The following is an 8,820-nucleotide window of genomic DNA, read 5'->3' on the forward strand; positions in this document are numbered from 1 at the left end:
AGCCGACGCTAGGGCGCAGGAAAAAGGGCGGTGCTCCATGCGTCGCCGCCGCTTGGACAGGGAGGAAGAGGAAGAAGACTTCGGTCGACGGTGGTTCGTCGGATCAGAGAAAGGGAGGAGAAGTCGCTGGTCGGCCGGGGCTGGCTAGGGCACAGAGGAAAGGTGGCGCCGTGAGGAGATCGGAGAGGCTAGGGCTCGGATGGCGGCTCTCATCTGCCGGCGTCGGCCGTGACGATCGGGAGACACAAGAGGAAGGAGGCGTCGGCGCTGTGGTGAAGGGAAGAAAAGAAAGGCAAAGGAGAGGAGAAGTGAGGCGTCTGCGCCGGTTAGGGCAAGGGAAGAAGTCGGGTGTGCGGGTGGTTTCGGCGTCGGGTGCACGGGAAAGAAATAAGAGAAAAAGAAAAAGAAAAAGAAAAATAAATCTTTTCCTCATTAAAACAGGGTAGCCTAAACAGGCTTTTCCGGATCCCGTTTTTTTTTATCCCCGTCAACTCGTCCGTACGATCTCCGAAAAATTCCCAAAAAATTTCCAAAAATTCTGAAAAATTCCCTTTTTAATATTCGCCTATTTTTCCGATATTTTACATTCTCCCCCACTAATAAAAATTTGGTCCCCAAATTTCGTTATCTACCATCAGCAAGTACTAACAACAGACAGAAAGTATAAATGCTAAACGGTAAACAAAATCACATACCTCAAGTGAAAAGATGGGGATATCGAGCTCGGATAGTATCCTCGAGCTCCCAAGTAGCCTCCTCGTCCGAATGATGCTGCCATCCGACTTTAACCAGCCGGATAGTCTTGTTCCGCAACTGACGCTCTTTCCGGTCGAGAATCCGAACCTGAACCTCCTCATAGGTAATGTCAGGCTGAACTGGAACTGGAATATCTGCCAGCACATGTGTCGGGTCAGATATGTATCTCCTCAGCATCGATACGTGAAATACATCGTGAACGCCTGACAGGGACGGTGGTAGTGCCAACTGGTAAGCTACCACTCCAATCCTTTCCGAGATCTAGAAAGGTCCAATGTATCGTGGAGCTAGCTTACCTTTGAAGCTAAATCTCTTCACCCCTTTCGCGGTTGAAACTCGCAGAAATACTTGATCGCAAATAGAGAACTCTATGAGTCTCCGACTCCGGTCAGCATAACTCTTCTGGCAGTCTTATCCCTCTGACATCCTCTGTCTGATAGTACGGACCAACTCTGCCTCATGCTGAGCTCTATGAGGTCTCAACAACTAGGCCTCCCCAACCTCATCCCAGAGGGTGGGTGTCCGACAAGGCCTACCATACAACGCTTCAAAACGGTGTCATCTGGATAACCGAATGAAAGCCGTTGTTGTAAGCGAACTCTACCAATGGCAAATAGTCCTCCCAACTGCCTCCAAAATCCAATACACAAGGTCTCAACAAGTCCTCTAGAGTCTAAATGGTCCGCTCTAACTATCCATCTGTCTGAGGATGGAAAGCTGTACTGAATCGGAGCGTGGTGCCCAAGGCCTGCTGCAGACTCTGCCAGAAACGAGACGTGAACCGGGGGTCTCTATCTGAAATAATAGTTAACTAACCACCACGTGATATGATGATCTCCCGGCAAAACAGATCTACCAATCGATCCAGGAAATCAGTCTTCCGTATCGCTAACGAGTGCGCGGATTTGGTTAATCGGTCAACGATTACCCAAATCGCGTCATGGCATCGTCGTGTCCTCGGCAAACCTACCACAAAGTCCATGGTAATGTGATCCCACTTCCACTCTGGAATAGGAATCCGCTGAAGTAATCCTGCAGGTCTCTGGTGTTCAGCCTTCACCTGCTGACAGACAAGACATCTAGCTACGAAATCCGCGATGGCTTTCTTCATACCGTTCCACCAATAGGAACGTCTCAAATCTCGATACATGCGGGTTTCGCCTGGATGGATCGCAAATCGAGAATGGTGTGCTTCCTGGAGTAGCTCCTGTAAGACCGGATGAGACTGAGGTACGCATAATCTACCTCGGAAGTATATAACACCCTCCTCGTCTCGTGTGAACTCGGTCTGCTCGATCGGCCGATGAACTACAAATCTGATCACCACCCTCTCGGATCCTCGTCCGATCAACGATCGAGCAACCATGGTAACAATACCGCCGCCGGTCCCTCGCCTCAAGATCTAACTCGAAACCTCAATCAAGTCCGTGGATCAAGTCCGGAAGCCAAAGTCCTCCGACTTCTGCCGATTCTGCAACCACATTAGCTTTCCCGGTGATAGCTAATGGTACAATCGTAGTCCTTCAGAACTCCATCCATCTCCTTTGTCGGAGATTAAGCTCCTTCGAGTGAAAATATATTTGAGACTCTTATGATCGGTGAGAATCTCAAATGTGATACCGTATAAATGATGATGCCAAAGCTTCAGAGCAAAGATGATGGCGCTAACTCTAAGTCATGAATCGATAGTTCTTCTCATGCTCCTTCACCGACGAGAAGCATAAGAGACTACTCGGCCGTGCTGCATCAAGAGATGCGTCGGTGTAAAGTACAAATCCATCCTCTCCGGAAGGTAAAACCAAAACCGGAGCCGACACTAATCTCCGCTTCAGTCTCAATCCTCTATCCACATGAACTTCACGCCTTTCCGGTAAGACGTGTCAGTGGCATAGCAATACGCGAGAAACCCTCGACAAAACGTCGGTAATATCCGCCAATAAAACTACGGATCTCTGAATCGACTGCTCCCAACCGGTGACATCCTCGATCAACTGAAATACCTCTGCTAGAGACCACATGTCCAAGAAACCAACCGAGGATAACCAATGCACACTTGCCGAACTTGTCGTCAAGAATCTCCAAGGTGCGAAGATGCATGCTCCTCCTGAACAAGAGTAGACCAATATGTCATCAATGAAAACGATAACAAATCGGTCCAGATACTCCGGAAAGATGCGGTTCATCAAGTCCATAAACACTGCTGGAGCATTGGTAAGCCCAAATGGCATTACCAAAACTCATAATGACCGTATCTCATACGGGACTCTCAACTGATGATATCCGAATCGCAGATCAATCTTAGAATATATTGAGAGCTGATCAAACAAATCCTCAATCCGTGGTAATGGATATTTATTTCGACGGTCGTCTGTAGTCAATACACAACCTCATAGTACCATCCTTTTTCTTAACTAGAGAACCCCATGGTGAAACACTAGGGCGAATAAATCCCCTAAAAGCTCCAGTTGAACCTTCAGCTCGCTCAACTCTTTTGGTGCCATACGATACGGAGCTGATGTCGGTTTCCGGAATCACCAATAGCGAACTCCACCGCCTTCGAGGCAAACCGGTAGCTCCGAAATACATCCGATACTCTCGACTACGAAATGTCGGAGAGTCATGAATCATCTGTACTAATCAAAGATAATAGGAAACCCTGACAGCCATGTGACAATAGCTTCTGAGCCTGAATCGCCGAAATAATCGAGATGTCGTCATCTCTAATGCCAGTGAAACTCCACGAGGGTTGGTTCGGAGGCTGGAAGGTGACCACCCTCGTCTGGCAATCAACGGTAGCATGATATACTGACAGACAATCCATGCCAAGTATGATATCAAACTCGATCATCTCCAATACTAGAAGATCTACCATAAGTGTCATGTTGCCAAAGTCTAACGGGCAACCTCTGACCTCTTGGGTGACGTCTAAAGTATCACCGGACGGTAGGGAGACGGTCAACCGCTGTAATCTAACAATAGGTAATCTACCAATCTCCCGCATAAAGGTACGGGATATAAAAGAGTGCGAACTACCAGTATCAATCAAAATATCAGCAGTAAATGCATAAATGGAAATCGTACCACAGAAAACGGATCCGTCGGCCCGCTGAGCATCCTCTCTAGTAATCGCATGAACACGACCAGTCTCCGGCGGAGGAGGAGGAGGTAACGCTGCCAGTGGCTGCTGCGGCTGGGCAGAAGCCTGCCACTAAGGCGCTGCTGGATAATGAGCCAGAGAAGACTGAGAGGATGGTGACTGATACTATGCAGCTGGCTGCGACTGAGAGTACTCCTGCCCAAGCATGTCAAATGCCGCTGAGGGAGCTGCTCCCTGCCGACGCCGTGAGGGTGAGAATCTCCGCCTCTCGCCGAGACACTGACTGATGCTCTGACCCTCCGGAAGCCGTGTGCTGAGCCTTCAGCTGACAATCTCGACTCTGGTGCCCAGGAAGTTTGCAATAAAAGCAAACTGAATGTTCCAAAGTGCAGGCTGAAGTGTTGTGGTCTCTGGAACCACATCGGAAACACTGTATATTGCTGGTGGACTGTTTCCGATCCTACCGAGGAGACCGGAAATGTCCTGAAGAAGACTGTCCTGACTTTTGAGGCCTACGAGATACCCCAGAAGAACTCTGACCTGACCGTCTGCGACTACTCTGATGATGTCCTGTCGCCTATGTCTGCTGGCTCTGACCTGATGTCTGCCCTGTATGTTTCCTTTTCCTGTCCGGATATGCTGTCTGCTGAGCTAACTCTATCATCAAGGCTCGAGTCAGTGCATCAGAGTAAGATGTGATCCCTAAACCGGCAAGTCGTACATGCAGATAACCATCCAGTCCCTGAATAAACTACATCATGCGAGTTCTGTCCTCCGCAACTAACTCTGGACAAAACTTAGCTAACCGGTTGAATTCAGTATTATACTCGGTCACTGAGCGATTGTTCTGCCTCAGACTCATAAAATCCTGTCGGCGAGCCATCTGATAAGACAGTGGAAAGAATTGGCTCTCAAAAGCCTCTCTGAACCCAGTCCACGTGACATTACGCTCACCAATAATAGAACGCTGAGTAATCCACCAGGCATTAGCTTCATCCCGTAAATGATAGGCAGCCAACTCTGCTTTCTCCCACTCGGAGCAAGCCATATAGAAGAAAGTCTGCTCCATAGTCTCTATCCATGACAGAGCCATACTCGGATCGAGATCTCCACGGAGAAGAGTGAAACGAGTCTTCATCGACTCAGCCAATACTGGAATCCTAGCTCGTGCAGCAACAATATCAGTGATTTGTGTCGGGACGGCAGCAGAAACTGTCGGTGGCACTGTAGGGTGAACATAGGTGGCCGCGACTAGAGGTACAGTAGGTAATGGTACCGAATGTGGAGCAGTCGGTATCCCTGATGCAGGTGCTGCTGGATACACCGTATGTACTGGGGGCACAGGTGCTGCTGGTGCCGGATACACGGTGGGTCCAGGTGGCGGTGGTGCCGGGTACGCCGTAGGCTGCGCTGGAGCAGGTGTCGGGTATGCCAATGGTACCCCTGATGGTACCGTAAATACGGTAGGAGTGGAAGCCCAACGTACCCGCAGCATGCCGAGTCTGTCTCTGACCGACAGGCTCACTAACAGTGGGCATCTCTGGCATATCTAGAGATCCCGTGGTCCTCCCACGTGGTCGTCCAGACCACGTCTCGCAGCAATACGAGTAGATCGTCTCATATCTGTTAAATTAAATTACAGATATTACTACAAGTATAAAAATCATAAAATAACAACATACCTATTTGTTGTCTGAGATGTTCCGTCATTGTCCAGTCCCCAATTTGACCTCAAAATTCGAACGTACATATCGCCGGAAATCCAAATAAATCATAAGAACATAACCATATCGAAAACGATGCTTTGATACCAAATAAATTGGTATCAGATAAACTCAAAAATCCATAACTCAAAAGCAGGTATCATAACCCGCTCTGATACCAAATAAATTGGTATCAGATAAATCCCGAAAATCCAAAATACGAAACAAAAGATCGTAAAACTGTGCTCTGATACCACTAAATTGTCACGCCCCAGAGGAGTCCCCGTCCGAAGAAATTTCGGCAGCATCTCCCCTGTACGGCGGACAATCTGAAACTTTCTACATATCTCCATACCTCAGCCACATGCGGCTGGAATAATAACAATAAATATAACACAACCACACAAACATCCACGCAGTTATATATAATCATACAAAGCGGTAATACTCTGACTCGAAAACTACCCTACTCAACTACACTCGTAAAACTCAAATCCGACGAAACTCACCTCTTATGCCGACCCGGCAGGCATGTAGTAGAATAAGACCAAATAAAATCCATCGACATCACAAAAATAAATACAACGTCCAAGTATCAAACAAATCAAGTCTAAACATAGACAAACGAGAAGAAAACTCAAAAAAATCAATCAATCCTCAAGGTCTGCAGGGGATCTAGCACTACGTGCAGTGGGGACTAGCGACTGGAACTCCCTCCGGACAGCATCAACCTGAAAATATCAACAATGGAGGCGGGGTGATTCCAACACTCAGCAGGTACAATTGATATGCAAAGTAAAGAAATAACACCTAGCACTAATCATGCGTACAATCTCCTGATAAAGATAAAGGTAAATGCAAACCGAAGAAGACAGGAGAGAATCTGTACTAACCAGGACCCGGTACAAGGACAAACAGTCCGAAAGGTATAGAAGACCTGTATGCATGTCAAACATAGGTATCCAAACAATATGCAGCATATAAATGCAGCAAACACAATCACAAACAATAAATGCATCATGCATATGATGCCAATGTCATGGTCACCCCTGACGCCAGTCAGCCAACTCACAACAAAAGTGGGACCAAGTGGGTAGGGCTATGACAACCGTGCACTCTGTAACACTACTCCTGATGAGTGATCGAGTGGACAGGATGCTGTCGGAGTACATACATACTCCTACCCTAAATCATAAATGGGGGAGCGCAATGCTCTCATCTCCCGGTACACTATGACGGGGAGGAATCTCTAACGTGCTACACGCTGCGTCACACTACCCCTGAGCGGATCAACGGAGCACCGGAAGAGTCAAACTGACGTGCTACCACGCTGTGTCACGCTACCCATGAGCGTCACAACGGAGCACCGAACAGTGATGAATACTAGCAAAGTGCTCGACAATAATGGAGCAATCTATCGCACAGCATGCGATCATGCAAATGGTGCATGTCACTAATCATGGTAATATACTAAACCAACCTCTGGACATATAACAATGGGCACCATAGTGAATAGATTAAATCAAGATATACTGATCAATAAGGTATCAAACCTAGGTCCTGAACATGTGAAACATGGTTATATCACTACCCATGAGCATGTGAAATCAGATAGGTATCAACACGAAATGCCAGCAAACACTCAATCAAACAGGTAACATGTATCGGGCAGTGATTAACCGAAACAAATAAGAAAACACAATTAATGCAAATTGTTAATTTCATTACTAAGCATATCAAAGACAATAAGTCAAAAGTACCCGCCTCCGAAAATAGAAAGGTCCAATCTGACTCCGAGATACTCGTCTCGCGTCAAAGTCCTGTGGCATCAAACGTAATGTCTAGTTTAGCTAATTTATCATACAACTATTAGCCAAACTAAATTCTAATCCATCGACCAACTAGGGTTAGCTTCATTAACCCTAATTACACCTTTAGATTTATTTCTAAACTTAAGTTAACAAGTATTGCTAACACAACTAGAAATCACCTACAACGAAGATCACAACCCTAAACCTTACCTTAAATTCCACAGCTGTAATCACTGATCCAACGCCAAGAGATAGTTGCTGCTGGAATTAGAATAAATCCACAGTAAAGCAACCCTACGGAAAATCTTTTCCCCACTGTCAGATTAATAAGATGTGAACATCACCAAATCAAGATATCCAATTACATAACACAAAATTCCTTACCAAGAATCCAACTTACCCCAACTGTGACCTAACTTCACCACAAAGAAGGAATGATCAAGAACAGCGGAGAGGCGGCACAGCGAGAGGCGACGCTGCTCCGTGCGACGCCGGTGGGTAGCTAGGGCACGATGGCAGTAATCGAAGGTGCTCGGTGGCTGGCGGCTGTGAACTCCCCAGCAAGGGCTCGGCTAGGGCACGGGGTGAGTCGCCGGCACTGCTCGACGTCGGTGGAGATGCTAGGCTTGGCGGCGAGCCGACGCTAGGGCACAGGAAAAAGGGCGGTGCTCCGTGCGTCGCCGCCGCTTGGACAGGGAGGAAGAGGAAGAAGACTTCGGTCGACGGTGGTTCGTCGGATCAGAGAAAGGGAGGAGAAGTCGCTGGTCGGCCGGGGCTGTCTAGGGCACAAAGGAAAGGCGGCGCCGTGAGGAGATCAGAGAGGCTAGGGCTCGGATGGCGGCTCTCATCTGTCGGCGTCGGCCGTGACGATCGGGAGACACAAGAGGAAGGAGGCGTCGGCGCTGTGGTGAAGGGAAGAAAAGAAAGGCAAAGGAGAGGAGAAGTGAGGCGTCGGCGCCGGTTAGGGCAAGGGAAGAAGTCGGGCGCGCGGGTGGTTTCGGCGTCGGGTGCATGGGAAAGAAATAAGAGAAAAAGAAAAAGAAAAAGAAAAAGGAAAAGAAAAATAAATCTTTTCCTCATTAAAATAGGGTAGCCTAAACAGGCTTTTCCGGATCCCGTTTTTTTTATCCCCGTCAACTCGTCCGTACGAGCTCCGAAAATTTCCCGAAAAATTTCCAAAAATTTCGAAAAATTCCCTTTTTAATATTCGCCTATTTTTCCGGTATTTTACAGATAACATGATCTTCTGTGTGTGACACCACACACCATGTTATCTACAATATAAATTAATTGAACAACTACACTTAGCATATAAATGTAGATATTGACCAATATGATTCTTATTTCTAAATATATGTTTATACAAAAAGCTAGGCTTTTAGTATACATTCCAACACCCTCAACACTCAATAAAAGCCTTATTCGACTAGAGCTTCGACACAACTTCTACTAA

At 47.2% G+C, this 8,820-nt stretch overlaps 1 long non-coding RNA gene across 1 annotated transcript; it reads right to left on the reverse strand.

Moving 5' to 3' along the window:
* Positions 1-7,316: 7,316 nt before the first annotated feature.
* Positions 7,317-8,090, reverse strand: LOC122049116. The gene is made up of 3 exons (XR_006130835.1): positions 7,768-8,090; positions 7,578-7,682; positions 7,317-7,376 (listed from the first exon to the last, which is right to left on the reverse strand). It is a non-coding gene; the product is annotated as an uncharacterized LOC122049116 (long non-coding RNA).
* Positions 8,091-8,820: the final 730 nt, after the last annotated feature.

The sequence above is a fragment of the Zingiber officinale genome, chromosome 2B, assembly GCF_018446385.1.
Source record: "Zingiber officinale cultivar Zhangliang chromosome 2B, Zo_v1.1, whole genome shotgun sequence".
In the NCBI taxonomy this organism is placed as follows: Eukaryota; Viridiplantae; Streptophyta; class Magnoliopsida; order Zingiberales; family Zingiberaceae; genus Zingiber; species Zingiber officinale.